Raw genomic sequence first — 25506 nt, forward strand, 5'->3', positions numbered from 1 at the left:
TACCCTAAAAGAAATAACAAATTTAGCATTTAGGAATAAAAAATACATTTACGCTAAAGTCAGAACGATAAACAAAATCTAAATCTTTTGAAAGTACGCAGACGCTCCAAAAGTTCGGCAGAAAACAAAATCCAGCATCAAAATTAAACAAGACACATACCTTTATGTGTTTAATTGCCACTTCCTTTGCGAGAGTAAGTTGTTAATGAATTTTAGCCTGAAAATTACTAAAAATTTTATCATATAAAGGAAAAAATATAAATCTAAAATTATTGAATGAGTCCACAGTATCTTTGGAGATATTTATCCACACATGAGAAAATATGTGGCACAAGACAACTCAGTTCTCAGAAGAAATTGAAGGGTTGGATGCAAGAACCAGATGTTCCAGCAGGAAAAAAAAAAAATCACTCTACATCGTGTGCAAGAATCATGTGGATCCAATGATTATATTCAGTGTAATAATGTAAAAGGAGGCACCTACACGGTGTTCATCGTGAAATTAGAGCAAGAAGCAGACAGCTCCGGGAGCCACCTGCTTCTTGCCCCAACGTACGAAGGAGGTGAGCCTAGTCTCAGTAGATAGCGCCAGCGCTTAGATATTGCCATGTTTTGCTTACCTTTATTAAAGGATCAAGCAAAAAATTTGAGGTACAACTTGTTGACAAGAACTTTTTTCGTGATTGTAAAGGCGTTTCTGAACCATCCTTCAAGTAGAATGTTGTTGGCACAAACAAACAGCATTTTTCCATTCCAAAATATCTGCTCGTTCACAGCACAGAATATCCAGAGACATTTAAGTGTTCAGTGCTTGCTTAAGATATTTGTCTTGATGAGTTAAAAAAAGAAGAAGAAACTCAACCGTCATTTCCGGATGATTCACAGAAACTGTATATCCAGCCTCTTACCATCAAGGTAGCAAAGTTTAAAGATATAATGTCACTTGCAGAGTGCTATGTAGCTTCTAGTGACAGGTGGGATTATGAAAATACCAAAAATGTTCACACTGTATGTGGCATAAGTAAAAACGTAGGATACATATCCTGTAGTTTTTGGACTTAACGTACAACAAGTGTATAGCTGAAAAAGTATATTTCCTATGTACTTTCCGTACGAACGAAAGGACTGTATATAGGCGCTCAGGATCTCACATACAGATGGCCTATGTAACACAGCTGACGTATGTAACATACGCATACGTATGTAATATACGGAAGACTGTTAGATGACAGACATCCTGCAACGGCATGATGTAACAGCTAAGAGCAGTGCGTATGTAGCATATGGATAACGTATGCTGCGTACTGATTTCTGTAGTAAATCAGAATTCCGTAGGTTTGCACAATATACCGCTGTCCGGGGAACGGATTTTTCTCAATGCACAGCTGGAGATGATGTCTCATCTGTGAGTGACTGAACATTCGATATTATTGATGTTCTTGTACTCACGGTTTTGTAACCATCAAGTGAGTTACCACAACATATTCAGGTTCAAAAGATCACATACTTTCTTTAGATTCATTTAAAATATGTTCCCACTATTTTGGTTCTTAAAAATATATATTACAGCACAAAATAGATCAATGTGAATTTTTAATTTTTTTTCAAGAACCAAGTGGCTCCAAAACAATTGTTTTGCTTTCTACTCAATAAAAGTGCAGTTTCTCTGCACAAATAATTTCAACTAGTAGAAATTGTGACAATTCATCCATTATAACAAAGACATCTTTCACTATATAATTCTTAAATGTTTTAAACTGTTTTTAGTAGCTCTTGAAAATTTTCTAAAAATTGACATATCTGTTCTTGCATCCAACCCTTCAATTGTGCCTAAGAAGACGGCAGACAGGACGAAATAGGTTTATTCCATTCAAACCACCTAATTTTAAAACATGACCGTGCTTCTCTCAGATTCTCTTCAAATTTTTTTCATACATTAATACCAATGAAATTATGCTAAATTAATTTTTTCCGATTTTTTGGATGAGAAATGGACCGAGAAGAATATTTGAAAAATGTGAATTTTGCTTCAATTTTACTTTCCGGTACTCAGCATCATGGAACTAAAATTACTATAACTTCCTTATTTTTGAAGTTATTGGGCTCATCCACGTGTCAAATTAAAGCTTAATTTTTGATCTTTCAGTAGATCTTAAGTAACCTTGCAAAAGATTACACTGTCAAACATTAATGGGCATACAAAGCAAATTTTAGGGCTTTTTACAAATTGTGCGTTTACAACTATGAAACTTTTGAAATTTTTTTTGTACACTTACATGGTATGGTTAAAAAATAAAGAGGGCGTTTTTTGTATTTTTGTAATTATTTTTTATGCACGAAAATATACAGTTTTAAGTTTTGTTACAAATTGTGTCATGGCTCGTAAGTTACAACTATGAAACTTTTGAAACGTTTTAAATAGAATCATCTTAGCACATACATTATATGTTAAAAAATAAAAAGGGTGCTTTTGGTAGTTTTGTAATTTTTTTTTTTTTTTTAACGTGTACGGAAATATACAGTTTTAAGTTTTGTTACAAATTGTGTCATCGCTCATAAGTTATAACTATGACACTCTTGAAGCTTCTTCTTATAGAATCATTTTATCACATACATGATACGGTTAAAAAATAAAAAGAGTGCTTTTGGTATTTTTGCAATTATATTATTATTATTATTATTATTATTATTATTATTATTATTATTATTATTATTATTATTATTATTATTATTAGTGTTTTAAATGTACAGAAATATACAGATTTACTGTTGTTAACAGACTATGCCTTTCCTCTGAAGTAGTGATGGCCAATTCCGGAATTTTTACTTTGCGGATAGCAAAATCGGAAAAATTTCGGAATTTGGATAAATTCCGATTCCGGATAAATCTGGAATTCGGAAAAATTCCGGAAAGTGAAATTTCCGATTTCGGAAAATTTTGGCCATTTTACTCTGAAGTAACAACTGTCATACTTTAAAACTTTTTCAAATAATTATCTTAGTAAATATTAGATATGCTCAAAAATAGAACTGGTGTAATGTGTAGTTTAGGTATTACCATAATATTATATTTTTGTACTTTAATTATGACTTTCAACTTTTTTCCCAATTGTATCATCGCTTACAACTAACAAAGTTTTGTAACTTTTTATAGGATTAGTTTGCATTTACTGGGTATGATTAAATAACAAAAGGGGATACCTTGTTTTGTAATAATCTTGCGGTTTTGTGAATGGAAAATATAGGCCTAGTAAGGAGTTGAGTGATTATTATAAACCCTATCAACAGAAATAAGAAATAATAGACTAATACCAGTAATACTTCTTAGAATTACATAGATTTACAGACAAAACGTTGTGTCCTATATTTCAGAGCACATTCTTTTCATTGATGATATGATGTCTTCTTTTAATTTTGCTTTCATTTGCGTAAGTCCGGGCTGATTAGCTTGCAAGAGATGAAACAGGAACTTCCCAGATGATATTTTCAAAAGATATCCAACAAAAGTCTTCATTTTCTGGCCAGTAGAATATAGAAGGCCCAGAGCGATCCATAAATTGCACTCTGACGTACAAAAATATCAAAAGCACACCTTTTATTTCTTAACCATATCATGTATGTGCTAAGATGATTCTATTTAAAAAGTTTCAAAAGTTTCATAGTTGTAACTTACGAGCAATGACACAATTTGTAACAAAAACTTAAAACCGTATATTTCCATACATGTAAAATACAAAATAATAATAATAATAATAATTACAAAAATATCAAAAGCACCCTTTTTGTTTTTTTAACCATATCATGTATGTGCTAAGATGATTCTATTTAAAATGTTTCAAAAGTTTCATAGTTGTAAATTACGAGCAATGACACAATTTGTAATAAAACTTAAAACTGTATATTTCCTTTAACAAAAGAGACACTGACCAAAGCTTAAAACTTTATTTTAAATTATAATTTGTAACTGTTTCGGATATCTAGCATATTCTTCTTCAGACACTATCGAAATTAATGAAAATACAGACATATATATAAATGTTGTTATAACAAAGTTCAAATTCTTTAACCGTCATATATATAGTCATTGTTATAAAACAGTTTAAATTCTTTTAACAGACATATATATAGTCATTGTTGTACTTTTTTATTTATTTATTTTTCTTATTTACTGAGGCCTTCAGCCAATCCTATAAATTTTCGTGTTAACTTTCCAATTAATCACGTTCCTTCATTTTTGGTTCTTATAAGGGCCTTTTTTTAATATATTTTTTTATTTTTATTTTTTTTAAATAAAGTAAAGTTTTAAGCTTTGGTCAGTGTCTCTTTTGTTAAAACAATTAATCCAAAGCCATGTATATTTCCGTACACAAAATATAATAATTACAAAAATGCAAAAAACACCCTCTTTATTTTTTAACCATACCATTTATTGTCTGTCAAACAAATAAATGCATATTTTCTGCAGGATAGTATCTTACCCCTTGCTGCTATGAAAATAAAATACTACACATTACCCCATATCATTTCACCAGTAGCTTCCTATTTGCTGATCAGTTTAAACAGTATTCCTGGGCATCGTGGCGAAAAATGTATTTGCTTTTTCGTGCATTGTCGAAAAAACAAAGAGTGAACGCAATAAAAACAAGGAAACAAGGAGAAAATACAATGCGATGTAAAGTGCGTGGTCTCTTTCGACAAATCACCCAATAGAGCGCCTTCCTTGCAAGTAAGTCTTGATGGTGTAATCAATAACATCGTGGGCTGAAGTTCACGGGGTCCTCCCATCGATTCCCCCTGAAGACAGTTTTTTTCCCCTTTACAACAAGAGAAGTTTTTTTTTTTTAATTATTCAGTCATCCGAGAAAAGGAAATTCTATAGAAACACAGCATTTCACTTTTTTATTCACATTATCGCGACGAAATACGATCATTTCTTGCATTCAAACCGTAGAATATAAGTTAGTGAATAATGTTTTTCGGTTTTTTTATAAACAATGTCTAGTGAGCTCTAGACCTTAAAGTCGCAAGTTTCTGAAGAAAACAGTGTCCATTTATTATTATTATTATTATTATTATTATTATTATTATTATTATTATTATTATTATTATTATTATTATTATTACTACTACGACAAAAGAAGGAAAGAAGACACATAGTCGAAGCTATTGATAGGAACAGAAGACATATACTTTGTCAGATTCTTTATAGGTTTACAGATGAACGTAATAATATTATTACATTTATGGATTGACAGATAGAATTATTATTTTACGAGAACAAGAAATGGAGTATAAATATTTGTTAGCTGGTAGCAGTAATGAATTTTGTTTCGCCCTTCGTCTAGATAGGTTGAGCTGATTTTGAATTTAACGTCCCTTTCAGCAGCAAGGCTATACGGTGGAATCCGAACCACATGAGCTCCTGCCGGGAATCGAACCCAGGTTTTTCTAGGTAGAAAGGTGAGGTGATACCTTGAATAGAATCGTTCTTGTGACTAGAGTTGTAAGTTCGATATCTATTTGTAATTTGTGTCATTCCTTTAATCCTTTACCAATGTTGCATGTAACGTTAAAGCTAATAATAACTTACTGGCGAAATCACGTGTAAAATTGGAAGACCAAGTTAGTTGGGTAAATTCGCGCAAAGATCGAGGTAACGAAGCCAGAGTAATGTGCGTATGACTCTGCTCTGGCCTTCCTCCCTCGTAGGGTATTCGATAGCAAGGTATCTGAAGATCTTGTAGTCCACGAATCGATTACCGTGCATGCAGAACCATTTTTATTTCTTCAGCACATGTAGAAAAGGGAAAAAAAAAGAAGAAGAAGAAGAAAAAAACGAATCGAAATGCATGAAGTTCACAACTAACAAGTAAGACCAAACCAAAGGTATGGTCATTAAGTGGTTTGTTTAAAGAAATAATAAAATGGAGGAAAGTTGTTTTCTCTGTGCCTGGGAACGGAATATAAATAAAAAAGAAACTACACTTCTGTCGCATGTCTTTCAATATTACATAAATAGAAATAACTCTCTTTCTTATGATAGAAAATGTTAAATGTCTTCTTAGAAATATGAAAAAAAGGAAACCAATATTTTCAAACAAAAAATTCTGCAAAAAATTAAGAAATAAAGATATAATTAATAAGAGAAATCTCCGAAACTCATTGCCAAATTCTAAGTTCCGTTTTCGTAAGCGTGGCAAACGCGCGGCGAAATTTACAGATAGAGAGAGGGAACTTTATGCTGTATTAGAAATACAACGTAAATCTTTTATAATGTTAGTTACCATACTTATTGCATAGCTCTAATAATAATAGGTATTAAACATTTTATACGTAAAAAACAAACAAAAGGAAATAAGTCACAAAATATGCCAAGCGATCAGGCAGTTTGTGGTAGGGATTTTCTGATATGCGTCTCCTAAGAGAGCGAACCTTAACGTGCCTTCATAGAGTATACGGTTAGCGCGCGCTGCTGAAGTGTTTTGTTTTTATCCACGATCATCAGTTCGAATCCCATACCCTACGTTGACATTTTTTTTAGAAAAGCTTTATTCTATCAATTTCTTAAACAGCAATGTTTTGTTCTAATAATGTTGCTTAGTATTATCGTCTTCATTCTAGTTTATTTGAATATTTCTAAATAATCCAGAATTACGTCCTTTAAATAAAGTATTACAATTATCAAGAATTTCATAAAAAGATGAAACTTCATTTCTAATCATTATCCTAACCAGAAGGGAAAAATTATAAACATTTGAAATGGTAATTAACATATGACTAAACTTTAATGAAACATTACTAAAATAAAACATTTACTCCGAATAGTTTCTGCAAGTAATTTGTAGAAAATGGACAGAAATAATGAACATAAACTATTAGTTGTCAATTAAAAGTGTAGTAGCGATAGCTCTAAACCCAAATAGAATATTCAATCTTTGCTTCAGGAAAATAATAAACATTCTACAAAAATAACGATCTTTTGGCTGTATCGCATATATGTTTTAGTAAATAAATAAAATACATATTATGTATAATTTAATCACCTTGACTCGATAACTGATTGCGATGGTGAAGATAATGAATATCATTACAAATTGTTACAAAGCTAGGGGCCGTAGTGGCCCAGTGTATGCCGGTGTGTGTAGCTGAGTAGCCTGAGGTGTTAGACTGACGATTGTGAAGTTTTCGAGTCCCTCCGCATGGGAGGAATTTTAACTGTCCTCGATGTTTCTGTGTTCATGTCCCTGTCGAATCTCGTAGTCCTGAAATGTAATTGAAATAGAGAATAAGTCAGGAAATTAAAAAAATAGTAGAGTTCACCTCTGGTACATAGGGTCCCTAGTTCGATCCCAGCTCGCACTAAGAGAAATTTGTGGTGGACACATTTAATTGACAACTAATAGTTTATGTTCATTATTTCTGTCCATTTTCTACAAATTACTTGCAGAAACTATTCAGAATAAATGTTTATTTAGTAATGTTTCACTAAAGTTTAGTCATATGTTAATTACCATTTCAAATGTTTATAATTTTTCCCTTCCGGTTAGGATAATGATTAGAAATGAAGTTTCCTCTTTTTATGAAATTCTTGATAATTGTAATACTTTATTTAAAGGACGTAATTCTGGATTATTTAGAAATATTCAAATAAACTAGAATGAAGACGATAATACTAAGCAACATTATTAGAACAAAACATTGCTGTTTAAGAAATTGATAGAATAAAGCTTTTCTAAAAAAATGTCAACGTAGGGTATGGGATTCGAACTGATGATCGTGGATAAAAACAAAACACTTCAGCAGCGCGCGCTAACCGTATACTCTCTTAGGAGACGCATATCAGAAAATCCCTACCACAAACTGCCTGATCGCTTGGCATATTTTGTGACTTATTTCCTTTTGTTTGTTTTTTACATATAAAATGTTTAATACCTATTATTATTAGAGCTATGCAATAAGTATGGTAACTAACATCATGAAAGATTTACGTTGTATTTCTAATACAGCATAAAGTTCCCTCTCTTTATCTGTAAATTTCGCCGCGCGTTTGCCACGCTTACGAAAACGGAACTTAGAATTTGGCAATGAGTTTCGGAGATTTCTCTTATTAATTATATCTTTATTTCTTAATTTTTTGCAGATTTTTTTGTTTGAAAATATTGGTTTCCTTTTTCTTCATATTTCTAAGAAGACGTTTAACATTTTCTATCATAAGAAATAAAGTTATTTCTATTTATGTAATTTTGAAAGACATGCGACAGAAGTGTAGTTTCTTTTTTATTTATACTCCGTTCCAAGACACAGTGTAGCAGAAATGCGCCACTGCTAATCTCGAAAGGGTTTATGTAATCTTTCCTTTGATGCGGAACTAAAGGCAATGATTTAGTTAGCAAGAAATATTCAATAAATTTCAAAATGATTAACAATTTATTCATAATATATGTAACAACTAATAAAAGTGACAACCAAATATAATTAACACTTAACATAACAAACAATCCTTTAAATCGAAGTTTCCCCTTTCAATTCTTGTTGATAACGGTGTGAACAATTCCATATTTCAACGCCCATAAATTACTCCTATCCAAATAACAATTGCAAATTTTCTAGTTTTAATTCCAAAAATGTTTTAGTTAATTTAACTGTTAATTTCAATATAAATAGAACAATAGTTGCGTGTGATCCGATGAACATATCCCTCGGAGTCGAAGTATTAATCGGTCCAAAAATGGCGCAAATTAAAAGGTTAGAATTTAGAACATACTTACGGTCCCGTTGATTATGCCACATCAAACACACACTTACAAACGATTATTTATATAATTAATCACCAGAGCCCGTCAAATGCCATTTTGCCATGTTTTGTCCTAACGTTCTGATCAGCTTGAAACTTTGTATGTAGGCGATTTGTGGGGTCCAGCATATTTGCCACATACATTTAAAAAGCCATAAAAGCTATATTTTGTCTGTTCCTGCGATAAAAAACATATTTCCGAATAAAAGCAATATTTTAAAGCAATTTTCAATAGATATTCTGCAAAGTAAGCAAGTCGTATTGTATAAATTTTTCCTAATTAATGTTTCTTTTTCAATTCGGATAAATATAATTTCTTTAAGAGCAAGCATTTTGGATATACGAGGGCTATCCAGAAAGTAGATTACGTTTTCGTCTGTGTCCGCTAGGGGCGGGGCTAGCGCGGCCATCTTGGGGTCAGAGCGTTGCGCAGCTCAGTCGGCATCTAGCCGTGCTAGTGAGAGGTTCGTGCTGTGCTCCGTTAAGATACTGTGACGGTTTGAAATGTCTGCGTTAATTGAAAATCCCGCGAGCTGCGAGGTGCGTGCAGTAATAAGGTTTCTGACAGCAAAAAACTGTAAACCGATAGAAATCTATCGGCAGCTGTGTGAAGTGTATGGGGACAACATTATCACTGAAGGTGGAGTGCGACAGTGGGTCATAAGATTTAAAAATGGCCGAACCAATGTTCACGACGAAGATCGAAGTGGGAGACCCAGCAAAGTGACTGCCGAACTTGTCGAAAAAGTCGATGTTAAAGTCCGTGAAAATCGAAAGTTCACAATAACGGAACTTTCTTTGAGTTTTCCACAAATTTCGCGAAGTTTGTTGCACGAAATCATCAGCGAAAAGCTTGGTTACCACAAGTTTTGTGCAAGATGGATTCCAAAAATCTTGACAGAGGACCACAAAAATCAGCGAATGGCTGCAGCGTTGCACTTTTTGGACGCCTACAATAAGGATGGTGACTCTTTACTCGATCGCATCGTTACTGGTGACGAAACATGGGTGAAACACGTGAACTGTGAAACGAAATTGCAATCAATGCAGTGGGGGCACACAGGTTCTCCCCAAAAACCCAAGAAATGCATGCAAACAATGTCGGCAAGGAAGATGATGGCGACTGTTTTTTGGGACAGAAAAGGTGTGATTTTGGTGGACTTCCTGGAAAGAGGCACTACAATAAACGCTCAAAGGTATTGCCAAACTCTGCAAAACCTCAGAAGAGCAATTCAAAACAAGCGCAGAGGAATGTTGAGCTCTAAGATCTTGTTGATTCACGACAACGCCCGGCCCCACACGGCAAATGTCACGCGTGAAGTTCTTGAATCTTTTCAGTGGGAGTTGTTTCCTCATCCGCCGTACAGTCCCGACCTGGCACCGAGCGACTTCCACCTATTCCCAGCAATGAAGAAGTGGCTGGCTATGCAGCGTTTTGATGACGACGAACAGCTGCAAGAAGAGGTAACGAAGTGGTTGAAGTCGCAGGCGGCCGAATTTTTCGACGAAGGAATTTCCAAGCTCGTACATCGCTATGTCGAAAAGTAGTATTTGTGTGTGGCTTTCATCTGTATATAATAAAATTTGTTTCCTATACTTTGTTGATTTTTTATTCCAAAACGTAATCTACTTTCTGGATAGCCCTCGTATATCATTTCAGCACAAGTTAAACACGGCGATGAGGATTCGCGCAACACGAAAACCCGAAACAGACAGCGGAAAACAGAAGCGAGTAAAAATTCTCGCTTGCGTGATTCCGTTTGAACTATTTCTCCTTTTCTGTTTACCCACGAGGTCAAGTTTAAACTAAACAAAGAACAACACTATCGCAAGTAAGTGCGGAAGTCGCTAAGTAACCACGAACAGCTACTACTTCTGTGAAACAGTTTTCAATCCGTATTTAAGTTTTGTGTGTTCAGTGGAAGCTTATTGAAATGCCGAAAGTTCCGTTACCGAAGTCAGCTTTAGTGAAGAATTGGGCGGCAGAAGATGATAATTTCAAGGTCGACGGTGTAAAAATAATCTGCAAACTTTGCTTGAAAACTGTAAGTATTGACAGAATTTATTTAGCTTTCCTTTATGTTATATCGTTCTTTTTGGACAAAATTTATTTTTTCTATTCTTTTTTATGTTTATACGGGATAATATTTAGTTTATAGAAACCACTGATTTAAGATTTTTACAATTACTAATTTGAATAATTCATCAGCAGTTTACAACATTTTTATTTTTTGTCAGCAAAGATTCCGTTTGAATTTAGTGTACACCTATTTATAAGCTGCCATATAAAGTAACGAAAATATACATTTATTGTCCTGTACAACAAAGAAATACCAAGAAAAAGCTCCTAAAAAGAATAATTGGTTGAAACTGTACTGTCAATGTCATACTTTCAAAAATAACGGAACAGTTTTACTGTTGTAAAAGTTCAGCACTCAACTTTTTCTCGATTTATCAACAAGTGTTCAAGGAAAATCTTACAGTACAGAGTTTTGTTTATGTCTCCTTTTTGACGATACTCAAACATGTTTTCATGTAAAGATACGTGCTACTGGGCTACGAGTAATAGCATTACTTCTTTATTTCAGTTTGAATTCAAGAAGAAATGTGAATTAGTTCAACATAAACAATCCATGGTACACCAAAGTTGCTTCGAGGCGGGCAAAAACAGAAGTTACTGACAAAAATGAAAACTCCTAAGGAACAAAAGCAATTTGAGAAAGACTTGGTTCGAGCGTTCTTGGAGGATGGGATTCCACTCCGAAAATTGGAAAATGGGCCTGTTCGTTTTTTTTTTTTTTTTTTTTTTTTTAAGTACTGCGCTGAGAAAATCCCGAGTGTTTCTACGTTACGGCGAACAGAACCAACAATTTACGAAGAGGTAAGACCAACAAGTACCAACAGGAAACAATAGAAATTTATGTAAACAAAAGTTTATTGCGAAAACTTACTTCTACCTGCCAAATCACTGTATACTAATCTTTTGTTTACCAAGTATTTTTATATATTTAGTTCAGGTAAGGTTGTTGGTATCAATGTAGTCAACTTGAAAATATCGTATTATTTTCCATTTCTTGCAAGTCCATAATTCTAGTATAGACGTCTTCTAAATATGCGCCTTCCATTGTTGAAGGGAACAAAGACGACTTCCTCTGTTTAAAAAATACTTTTTCGATTCTCCTAATAGTACAAATGAAGGAACATTTTCAAAAGCATTTTGTGTGCGTCGGGTACATAGTTGCCTGAAGACAAGGGAGTGAAAATCGCCAGTGGCGTATTGTTTTCACATTTGCCGCACCAGGTCTGAAGATATGTATCCTGCTTCTTGTTTCAACTGCCTACGGATATTAGGACCTAATGTACAGACAAGAGAAAATCTGTCCACATTTTACTGAAAATTTGGCCGGTACGATCGGTCTTGTATTGTACAAGAAGCTCGATCACTAAAAGGTTAACACGAGGACAGAAGTCAATCTCGTATGAATTTTTTTGGGAAAGGAGAGATTGGTATTTTTCCCCCAATGTTGCTTTCTTTTAGCATTGTATTCTTCCATCGTTTTCTACTGCAATACTTGCACTTTTTTTTTTTAATTTGGGGAGATATTCCTCACCTTTGCCTTTACGTAAGTACATAGCGCTCAATTAAAATGTTCGGAAATTTCTTTCCCAATGTAATTGTAGGGTGAAGCCTTTTAACATTGTAGATTCCAAAATTACGCTTTCTATTTCTCCATTTTCGTTCTTTGTAACATTTTCAAACGCATTAATTGCTTACATATCTACATAAAGAACTGATAATTGCGCGATTTCAAAATTTGTCAATTTATCGCTCAATGCAGCAAACTCTTAAAATTTTCAGAGTATATTGTTTCTTCTTTAGTATCTCTAATGAAGATTTATCAAGCAAATGTTTTAAAAAATTCATTTATCTATAGCAAAATAGTAATTTTAGTCAACAGTTTCAACGACTCTTATCTACTTTGAAAACATACCAAATCTTCTCATAAACGAATGGTAACCCAGATACTTTTGAAACTTAAATTTATTTACTGGTCCTGTAGGCTAAACAATAAACAAGAAGATGGAAGCTGTTCTGCGGCGAAATTGTGGGTGGAGGCCCCTGCGAGCAGCGGCTGAAACACTAGCAGGATCCAACACTCTGGAGCCACTTCCAGATAATTGGACAAATTTGGACGTGCTCTCGTGCATTTGCACCAGTGACATCAGCAGACGTTGAGCGTTCCTTTTGAAAGTTGAAGTACTTACTCAAGGACAGGAGACTGTGCCTGTCAACAGGCAACATTGAACACTATTTGATTACAATGTTCAATAAAGAATGATATTTGTTTACAGAATGGCCATTTGTAGTTTTTAATATGTAAGTATTGGAATGTAATGGAAAAATAAAAGCTGTACATAAAAGCCATATTTTTAATAAAAGATATATATAAAAGCCATGTTTTTAATTTTTAAAAGCCATTTTGCTATGCCGTATTTCAAGAAAATAAGAGCTATATTTTGACGGGCTCTGTTAATCACATATCAGGCTTTTGAATTCACACCACTTCACAGGCGGATCTTGGATTATTTTCAGTCACACAATTACGAATTCCATGCCAATTTAACTTAACGAAACACTATTACAATTTCTTAGATCCGACTTGTATTTTTAGATCCGAGGTGTATTACCTTTTCTTCTGTTCCTTTATTACCTTTTCCAGACGAAAGTTCTTTTTTATTCTTGGAGAAATGTTACATATAAAATTCCCCACGCTCTAGTTTTTTTTTTCAAAATAAACTGGTTATAGAAATTTCGAAAAGAAAAAAAATATTGTTCATCTTAATCACTGCATGCAGAAGAATTGGAACAAACTCACCACGAAATTCACCAAAGTCTCTCACAAGTAGATGTCAACAGGAGCTCCATTTTCCATTCGATGAATTCAGATGACGAGTGTCCATCCATTACAAAAGAGATGACAAATAACCAGTATGTTGCACATACAGAGTTTTTCCATCCACCTTATGACTCAGAGAGTCATTGTGATTACTATTATTGTTGTTACTACTTATTTCACAACTATTACTAGCGTTACAATTTTCGGTACCAAAATTATTATACTGTCTAAGATTGTTAGAATTGCAAGAATTGTTGGAATTACTGGAATTGCTAGGGTAATATTTCTTAATGAAACTAACATGCCTTTTTATCTTAATATTCTTATCAGCTACCAATTGTAACCAAACAGTGTTCCTTGTAGGATAACTAAGGATTTCAAATGGGCCGTGGAACTGACTACTTAATTTTGGTCGAAATCTCTTTTCAAGAGAGGCCTTCATAATTCTCTTTACAAGTACTTTCTCGCCTATTGGCAAATCTATGTCCCTATGTTTCTTTGAATAAATCTTCTCTTTTCTTTTCCAGGCTCTTTCAATGTTTTCTACGATAATTTTACTTAATTCTTCTTTATTTGGCGAATTTTCGAGAATACCTAAGTCTAAGATCGAATTAATGTCCAAAGGATTAAACATTTTGCGTCCTAAAAATAATTCACTCGCTGTTTTCCTCGTTTCACTATTCTCACTATTATTTAAAGTATATTGTGCCTGATAAATATACTTTGACCATTGAGTTTGATTTTTATGTACATAACATTTTATTATTTGTTTTATGTTTTTATTTTGACGCTCCGTCAAATTACTGGACATTGAGTAAGGAGACGTATGAATACGTTTAATACCTAGACTAAATAAGTAACTCTTGAAATATTCGCTTTGAAAATAACTGGCATTATCACAAAAAAGTTTGTTTGCATATCCGTAGGAGTAGAATATCTTATCCAATTTTAAACAGATCGATTTCGCATTTAGATTTCTAAGAGGTTCAATAATTACAAATCGTGAATAACCATCTGTTAATACCAAAACATATTTAAAACCATTACTAACAGGCCAGGGACCCATTGTATCTAAATATACGGAATTGTTCGGGTATATTTCTTTATATGGATAGTAAGTACCATATTGGGTGGTCTTTACAAAATTGGCAAATCTGGCATTTTTGTACAAACTCTCTAATACTTTGAAATAAATCTTTACAAGTATATCTACTAGCTATCTTAGCAATCGTACGTTGCGCTCAACTATGGCCACCACCCACAGGGTCTTCGTGATGATATTTAATAATACTATATTTAAGTGACTCAGGAATGACCGCTCTTAATCCACCATAATGTTTCCCCTTAGTTTTCTTTAACAATACTCCATCTTTAATCAAATAAGGATGTTTAATCTTACCACTCTCAATTTCTTGGATAATAGTACGCAAATATGGATCATCTCGCTGATGTTCACTCAAAGGTCTATGGAAAAATGGATTTCTCCAAAAATTTACAAAATTTAAATGTACATCCTTCCCATCTACTTTATCAATTTCCATAATGTCCTTCGAAGGAGGGGTAAAATCGATATAATTATTCATACGAGAAATATAATCAACTAAATGATTGTGTCCAGTACGCAAATAAACTATATAAAACTGATATTTACTAACCTTCTCTATAAGGGAACCATATTTATTTTGACGCTTATGATTTCGAAGAATCCAAGTCAAAGCTGAATTATCACAATAGACCGTGAACTTTTTATGCAAATACATATCGAATTTATCAAGAGCGTGAACTAAGCTTCTTAATTCTAGCTCAAAAATGCTCTTGGACCAATCTGATGGGGGTATACGTTTACTAAGAAAATAAACAGGTCTTAATTTACCTTCTCCATCATATTGACTTAATATGGCCCCATAATTTTTAGTCAAAGCATCGACATGGATTACAAAGGGAGCACCCATATCTGGGACTCTAAGAATCACGTGATTTATGATAGCTTCTTTAGTTTTCTCTAAAAGTTCATCCTCCTCCTTTCCCCAGACAAATGGAACTGAGGGTGACCTCATTGCATTTAATAGACTTAACAAATCAGCATAGTCTTTCAGAAATCTAAGATAATAATTTAAAAATCCTAAACATCTTATTTAAAGCACGCTTGTTTTTAGGTCTAGGCAAATCTCTAATTACTTTAATTCTTTCTTCATCAATTTTCATTTCCCCATTACTGAATTCATATCCTAAAATTTTAATTTTTGATTTCAAAATTTTTGCCTTATGAGGACTGATAGTAATCTCCCATTCACGAAGACGTGTAAGTACCTTTTCTAATATTTCTTTATGCTTTTCTACTGAATCTGTGTGAATAATCAAATCGTCGCAATAAATATCTAAATAATCACCTAGATCTCTAAAATTTTATCCATTAAGCTAGAAAGAATAAATGGGCTAACAGCTAAACCCATCGGTAGCTTAACCATTTGTAATAGCGTATTAGGTGTTGCAAAAGCAGTTATTTTTCTACATTCTGGCTTAATGTTTACTTGAAAAATCGAACTTTTTAAACGGACCGATGTATACAGATTATGACGTCCAATATTAGAAATAATGACCTCTAAATTAGGTGACGGATAAGCCGTCAATAATAACTTCTTGTTAACAGAAAAATAATTTATGACAAGCCTTTTAGAATTATCCTTATTCGTTATTAAAAAGCACGGAGAGATGTAAGGACTACTATCAATCTCTTCAACAACTCCAGTTTCTATTAATTTGTCAATATATTGATTAATTTTTTCAATTTATGCTTAGGAACTGAATAAGGTTGAGTTATGCTAGGAGACGGATCGGTTAACTGAATTTCATACTGATAATCCTTAACCGGACCTAATTTCTCCGTTATAACATCTTGAAATTCTATAGCTAAATTTTTCACATAGTCAATTAAATTTTCATTAGCAATATTCTCAAAATCGTTAATACCTTTTGATTTGATTTCGGCCTCCTCTATAGAGATATCTCTATAAGTAGGATTGGAAACCCTGGAGCCGGCCGGTTCTCCCACATTCTCATGCGCCGTCGATGTTTCTGGCCACCTCATCTCCACGCACGAAGTTTCCATGGGGACTTTTTCTCATCTCTGCCTCCTTCCTCTACCACTGCTGGACTGGCTCTTCTCCCAAAACTCCTTGGCTGTGGTGAATTTTGAATTTTTGCTCTGTCCGATGCATGTTGTGGAAAATCAGGTCTGTTACCTCCGTAGGACTCCCAGGCTTTGGCGCCATGTTGCCTGGGGGCATTCCGGACAGACCTGAAAATATACGGAGAATCGCACAGCTTACTGTTCATAACACAAGATTCCCAATCTAAAGGCTGTAATCCAACTTTAAGATTCACTTTCTCAAACCAAAGTTCTTGGGCATTAACATTAATATGAGCAAACTTTTCGCGGAGAAAGTTTATACCAATTAATAGTTTAAGTTTTGGATGTTTCACTACACCAAACCAGGCAGAAAACCGAACACCATTAATGAAAAATATAATTTGTATCAATTTACGCACTACTAGTTCCTTGTCTTGCATTATAGTTACGGAATAATTTACTTGCTTCACCGCAGGTTGACATTTTGTTCGTATTGCCTCTAAAACCTTTTCCTCGACGAAATTTAAACTTGATCCCGTGTCAATGATACAGGGGAACAATGTATGACAAATGCTAACAGGTAATTGTAATAATGTTCCATCATTACCGTCTTCCTTGGTAGAGTTTGAAGCACTATGAAATCCTAAAGCATAATTCGATCTCGAAAAATATCCTTTATGCGTAAATGTTCTATTCTCCAACGTGTTCATACGTGGCCAGTGTTCATACTCCTTAGAGGGGCTTCAAATCTCGGGTGAGGCATATTGTCCTTCCTTATAACCCTTTTATAATCTTGACTATACTTTTCATTAATTTCAAAACTTTCAGCGAAGTCTACATACTCATGTATTGTTTTCGGAACACTTAAAATCAATAACAAATTTCTAATTTCCGGAGTTACTAAATTACTAATCATTTTACATATTTCCTCCTCACACATTTCCATTTCCAAAATATTGTAAGTACTAAACTTCTCTTGAATGAAATTTAATAAATTCTCGTCTTCCCGCATAACTCTATATTAAACCAATTTCATAAATTCAGTATTTACCAAAGGAGTTACAAACTTAACCAATAACGAATGGCAAATATGTTTCCAATCTGTAGTGATAGTAAGTAAACGTTGTAATTCCTTATAAACTTGTTTTCTACATTTCTGAAGACTTGAAACTAAAATAGCTCCTACAGGAGCTGTTTCCTTAACAATTAACATATCAAGCTTCAATAGGAAATGACAAACCAATAACCCATCCTTTCCATCTATTTCCGGTACTTCACTAATTTGTTTTTCTAATGAGCGAAAAATACTTTCAGAAAATTGCTTCTGGAAATTACAAACTATGGGAGCTCGCAACACTGGTTGATTCCAATGTCTCTGTATGTTAGCCGCAACTGGCTGTCTCTCTCTCCCCTCCTCCTCATCGTCGTTATCAAAAACTATAAGGGGTGGGTCTGCCACCGGAACATAAGGTGCTGCCGCACGCCGTAATTGGTTAACTCGTAACCCTCTCTGTGTATTATAAATACTAATTTTCGTATGTTTGTTTTTTTCTAGTTAACTGCCTAAACCAAGTACAAAGAATTTTACCCAGCATATAATTCCTACTAAATCAGTTTGTTTACCTTCAATAAAGACAGGTTCGATTCCCTCACGCATCAAAGTTTCTTACAGAGAACAGAAGAAAAGGTAACTTTTAATTTGTATGTAGCAGTAATGCGCCATAACGGGTACACTGCTAATCTCGAAAGGGTTTATGTAATCTTTCCTTTGATGCGGAACTAAAGGCAATGATTTAGTTAGCAAGAAATATTCAATAAATTTCAAAATGATTAACAATTTATTCATAATATATGTAACAACTAATAAGAGTGACAACCAAATATATTTAACACTTAACATAACAAACAATCCTTTAAATCGAAGTTTCCCCTTTCAATTCTTGTTGATAGCGGTGTGAACAATTCCACATTTCAACGCTCATTAATTACTCCTATCCAAATAACAATTGCAAATTTTCTAGTTTTAATTCCAAAAATGTTTTAATTAATTTAACTGTTAATTTCAATATAAATAGAACAATAGTTGCGTGTGATCCGATGAACATATCCCTCGGAATCGAAGTATTAATCGGTCCAAAAATGGCGTAAATTAAAAGGTTAGAATTTAGAACATACATACGGTCCCGTTGAATATGCCACATCAAACACACTTACAAACGATTATTTATATAATTAATCACATATCAGGCTATTGAATTCACACCACTTCACAGGCGGATCTTGGATTATTTTAAATCACTCACAATTACGAATTCCATGCCAATTTAACTTAACGAAGCACTATTACAATTTCTTAGATCCTACTTGTATTTTTAGATCCGAGGTGTATTACCTTTTCTTCTGTTCTGACGCTAATCGAAGGTTGACATTTCTACCACAGTTCATAGGTGGCGCTGTTAACATTCTATGAACAAACGAAGCACGATGTTCGTCGAACCTAACCTACCAACACATATCATAGTTGCTAACTGTATGCGGAAATAACTAATCAGCTGTTTCGGTGTCCAGACTAAAGTTCTTTTTTTTCCTGGAGAAATGTTACAACAGACAAAACAACTTTCCTCCATTTTATTATTTCTTTAAACAAATCACTTAATGACTCATAACTTTGGTGCAGTCTTACTTGTTAGCTGTAAACTTAATGCATCTCGATTCCTTTTTTCCTTTTCTGCTTGTGCTGAAGAAATAAAAATGGTTCTGCATGCACGGTAATCGATTCGTAGACTACAAGATCTTCAGTCTACCTTCTTATCGAATACTGTACGAGGGAGGATGGCGAGAGCAGAGACATACGCATATTACTCTGGCTTCGTTACCTCGATCTGTGCGCGAATTTACACAACTAATTCGGTCTTCCAATTTTACACGTGATTTCGCCAGCACGTTATTGTTAGCTTCAATGCTATATGCGACGTTGATAAAGCATTAAAGGAATGACACATATTACAAATAGATGCCGACCTTACACGTCTAGTCACAAGAACGATTCTATTCAAGGTATCACCTCAACTTCCTACCTAGAAAAACCCAGGTTCAATTCCCGGCAGGACATCATGTGGTTCGGATTCCACGTTAATCAGTAGGTCCTGTCTCACATAGCCTTGCTGTTGAAAAGAATGTAAACTCAAAATCAACTCAATCTATCTAGAAGAAGGGCGAAACAAAATTCATTACTGCTACCAGCTAACAAATATTTATACTCCATTTCTTGTTCTCGTAAAATAATAATTCTGTCAATCCCACACAAATCATTTAATGAAGGACAATGTTTTGTTTCTAAATCAATAATATTATCTAATGCACATATTCTCATAATCCAAAGAAATTTTTCTAAATCTTTACAATAAAAGGTTGAATTCTTTGCACATAATTAATATACATGGTTGCGTATGAATAATACAGTATATCCAGTTTTGCTATCCCACTTCAAACAATGTAAATTTAATGTTAACCAATCAAATTATTTTTGGCAACCTAATGACAATAAATTATTTTCAATTGGGGATTTTACCAAGCAATGAAAATTTACTGTATAATCGCATGCGCTTAGACAAAACTCATGAATAATAAATTCATTATCAGACATTTTAAAGCTTGAATATCAATAGTATACTGATTTACGCATGGTGAAATTTCATTTGTGCGCTGAATAAAAAATGGTATAATTTGATCAACAAACTCTGTGTTTCTTAAAAGATCAGAAGTATTACGCATAAAGCCTATAAATGATATTTCACTACGTTCTCGTTCAAACACTTCCAAAAATGCACTAAGTGTTTTATCAAGAAGTACTTCGCTGCAAATATTATGAAGATGAGTACAAGCATGAAGAATATTCAATTTGTATTCCACGCATTAAACTGGATTATTATTACGTAAGTATACGTTTATTGTTTTAAAATACACAATTCACATTAATATTTTCAGCAGTACATAACTCACAGGAAACTGCCACGATTTGAATACACTTTTTCACTCTGGAATGTCTGATTTCCGTCTGTCTTCCTAATAAAACATCCAGTAACTCCGGGTGATAGTCTGTATCATTTAATAATTCCAGATATGATTCATAAAATTTTTCTGTTGTTAATAATCCAATAATGTGTGTATTTGCATACAGCTAAAACACATCTTCTTCAACACTAGGGCTTGCTATAATATTCTAGGCACGGGTTTCTAATGACTTTGGGGGTACATTCATATAATCGTGAGCATAAGCATGATAGGAACCTTCTCCACATCCGTCGCATATTAATGTATCGTTGAAATCCCATTTTTCAATAGCCTTCTTTATACATTCTCGGTCCACTTTTTGACTTACAACAACAGTCGAAACTCCAAAATCTTGATGTTCTTGATAATACAGGCGGAGATGAAGTGGGGTTTCTGAAACTGTTAGCGCGGTGATTCTATTGCGTCAATATCAAATTCTTCATCTGACGATGATTCGTATATTTCTGTTTCAGCATCAAATTCAATATTACTTTTGCAATAATCCTTTTTCTCATACGACTACGTGATGTATCTTTATATATTCTCTCTATTATAACTTGTATTTAAAGTATTTTCATACCCTGAAGTTGATCACGTGTTCATCTTACGCGGCGACAAAAGTTCTTTTCTATCATGTTGTAGGTATTCTCTGATGTCTACTCATCGTAGCGCCAAAGTTAATTGGTAATGCGTCAGCAACTTTCTCTGATGTTACGTAGCAATAAGGTCAATCACCTATGCAACCGCTTTTGACTTCTGCCTATCGATCCAGGTTCCAAGGTTCTTTTCTATTAGTCGGCGGTGTTCTGTGATGTCTACTCATTGCGGCGCCAAAGTTAATTGGTAATGCGTCAGCGACTATCTCTAATGTCACGTAGTAATCAAGTCAATACCCTACACCAACAGCTTTCACTTCCGTCTTTCCATCCGGGTTCCAAAAGCGCACAAAAACTTCAGTTAGTCTGCTGACTTCTCCAAGTTTGATGTGTGTAGGCTAAGTTCAGCGTTCGAGTGTATATATATATATATATATATATATATATATATATATATATATATATATATATATATATATATATATAGATAGATAGATATACACGAGGCATTTACTATGGTTATACGCGTATAATGTTCTGAATATGCAACATCAAATTATCCAATTCAATAAATGAATGAACAAAGAAATATTCCTCCACTCCAGCTCTCGGGTTCGATTCCTGTTGGCTTCTTTTACTCTACCCCCAACCTCCTCCTCCCTCCACTCCAGCTTCCGGGTTCGATTCCAATTGTGAATACATAAGCAGGGACACTCTTTTCACAACCAAAGGTTCATGGAACCATTATCTTTATATGTTCACGCAACAATATTCGAGGGAACCATGGGAGGGGTCCTGACCAATACAGGGGCTATGCATGCTACAGGTGCCATTGGACGGGTCCTGGGAACCATTGGGGACCATCATACTGCTTGGACCATGCGCCTACGTGGACACGACAGCCATCAAGGGTCACAAAATGTCATTCACCCTTTCCAGGAAAAAACTTTCAGAAATCATGACACACTTTCACATGTCAAAATTAACATCAGACGATTTCTCTAAATTGTCAAACATCTTAAATACATTAAAGTAACGGGATTAAAAACCCTTTGACGAACCGCTGCCCTCATTCTACTTCCACGCCTTGTGGTCCTTGCACCACTGGATATGCCTTTTCGTATTTACTGCTGTGACCAGGGGTTTGACGATAGCAGCCCTGCCATTAATTTTCATTTTATGAAGTCCCCGTAGCACTGTTTTCGATGAAACCGGGTTCTGTACGCCGGAATTTAGTTCAGACGTAATTTTCATTTTAGAGTCTTCTTTTTAGCTGCTACAATCCGTTTTAATGCCCTGCGGTCTGTATCTGAGAGAATTGTCTTTCGACCACTGTTGTGCTTTGCAGACGTCGTTTGCCCATGAATTGTGTATGCCTCGTGATATTGGATACAGTGCCTTTCGATACCCCCACAATATTCGTCATTGTTGCTACTGAAGCTCCAACCAGACGGGCACCAACGATCATGCCCCTTTGAAAGTCTGTCAGGTCGCCCATTTTACCGCACCGCTTTCACACCACGACACTCACATTTGAACTAGTTACTGCTGACGGAAGAGGAAGGTTCACATGACAGATCGAAAACAAAAAAAGATCGGCAAGCACAACACGTGTTGTACAGTGGAGGGCCAAACTTACGTGTCCTGTATGAAGTGTTTTTTTAAAGATTTTTTTGTCTAACCCCTGTATATAACAAATTTCAAGAAGATTGGATAATATTTACGTAGACGATGCCCACTTTGATAAGTTTTTATAAAAGTACGCAAAAATACTTCATTCAGATTTTTCAGTGTTACTTACTTTTATTTTTAAAACTAGACATCAGTAACTTAAAATAATACTAAAACAAACTACTTAAATTTAGTAAGTTATTTAACCAAGTGTCCCCCATGCTTATTCTCAGGCGACTTTTTTACAATTTTGATCCAACTCATGTTTCTCTCAGTTGAGCAGCTTGTTACTATTATATAATTAAAAAATGATCGCAAATAATGCATGTTTTTTTTTTAATGAAACAGTTAAAAATCATATTTTTAATACAAGCAACGGCACCGACTTTCCGAAATTTATGTGGGTTCGTATCAATAACGGAACGTATTATATGTTTTCAGTGAAGTCTCGACATTTTTGGATTGATTTCCTTTTAGTTAAAATCTTTTATGAATAGTGTCATAAAGGGCTGTGCTCGATTCTATTCACAATATAGTTAAAATTTTATTGTGAGTCTATTGACGAGGCCAGAGACATGCAAGGATGGGGGGTGTGCTGCTTGTTTGCTTTTGCACAAACATTTGAAACAAACAATTATGTTTTAAGGTTAGAAATTTTAACTTCCATCTCAATGTTTTAATTGCATATTTTTTTTATAATGGCAAACGAGAAATATTTATTTATTTTGTTTCTATCAGACTAAAAATTTTGTAGGTGCGCCGCACCCACAAGATTATTTACTAAAAAATAAACTTTTCACCAACAAAAACTTTTTTTGTTGTTGCTACAAGTAATTTTATAAATTCAATTTTACATCCTTCTGCAATTGAGACTAAACCGAAAGTGACCTTAGAGAAATAATAATACAACTTATACATTGTTAATATTTTTTTTACATCAAAAACTTTAACGTAACACCTAGCTAACCTCGATATGTGCTTCAGTAATCTGTTGTCTTCAAAAAGAAGTTAAAAATATAAAAACGTCTGGTAACGTTGTAATTTAAACAAATGACACACGGATTTTTTCAAAACTAAACAAAAAAAAACAACAAAAAAAAAAACAACAATACTTTATATTTTTTAACGTAACAACAATATTTATCAAAAACTACTATTTAAACTTTCTAAAATTCAAAAACATAGTGCCAAAATTTTTAAAAAGCAAAACTAGTAACAAAGGCATTCACACACACTACACACACACATATTATATATATATATATATATATATATATATATATACATAAACACATTTGTTAAACCAATCATTCAAATTCTATCTATCGTTCTAAACTCAAAAATCATACGTTTAGTCTACTACCTAATAATCGCCTCTCCTGAAAACGTCAACTGCTACGAAGCCTAAAATATTTCTTTTGTAAGTACTTTTATTTTCTTCTAATATCCTTTCTCCACTATGGAAAGGTTTTCAGAAAAAAAAACTAATTAGAATGTCAAGAAATCATTTTGGGTATTATTGCGACAAATTACACATCTAGCTCGCAATAATTAAATAAAATTTTGAATTCTCATTTTATTCACATACAGAGAGTGAAATTCAGAATTCTGTAGAGCTTATTTACGTTTGGAAATCCCTAGAGCTGCTAAAAAAAAAAAAAAAAAAGTATGGCTTAATAAAACCTCGTTTAATCCTGAGCTTCACATTTGCTTTCATGCTGTCTTCCTAATCATCAATTTCTCGTCCATCTGAAGCTTCTTGAGCATCTTCTGAGTCTAATTTACTACTATTGTTCTTGTCTTGCTTGAAAATATTAGACTTTTTTTTTTTTTTTTTTGTTTGAATAACAAATCAGAAATGTCTATACTGTGGTGTGAGGCCTTGTATACGAATGAAAAGTTATCTAGCTCAGCTACTGTTTCTTTAATATCAAAATGGTAGAAGTCACACAATTCTTGTATCATATTTGACCGGAGACTTTGATTCGGTTTGTTAAGTCCATCATGGAAAAAGAAAGCCATTTGGGTTATTAAGGCCAAGGATTGGTACGAAAAGCGATTTACTAATTGAGAAGTCAGTAGTCAGTAAAGTAAACATCAACTTTAATTTTTCTCAAAAGTTCAGTTATTACTTTTTCAAATGCCAGCCTGTCCATAAACCTTTTCCTCTTCCGTGATCTTTTGATTGTTGCGGAGGTAAGTTCATGGTTTTCAACAAATGTGTCTATCTCTGAACATATTTCACGATTCATCTTTTCTTAGTGAACTGAGCTTCTTTTTTATTCCATCAATCACTGAATAAACTATTCCATTATTAACTGTTGAGCCCTGAAGACAATAGGGTTAAGAATTTTATATGTCTTA

The sequence above is a fragment of the Thermobia domestica genome, chromosome 9 (genome assembly GCF_964235325.1).
Source record: "Thermobia domestica chromosome 9, izTheDome1.hap1.1, whole genome shotgun sequence".
Taxonomy (NCBI): domain Eukaryota; kingdom Metazoa; phylum Arthropoda; class Insecta; order Zygentoma; family Lepismatidae; genus Thermobia; species Thermobia domestica.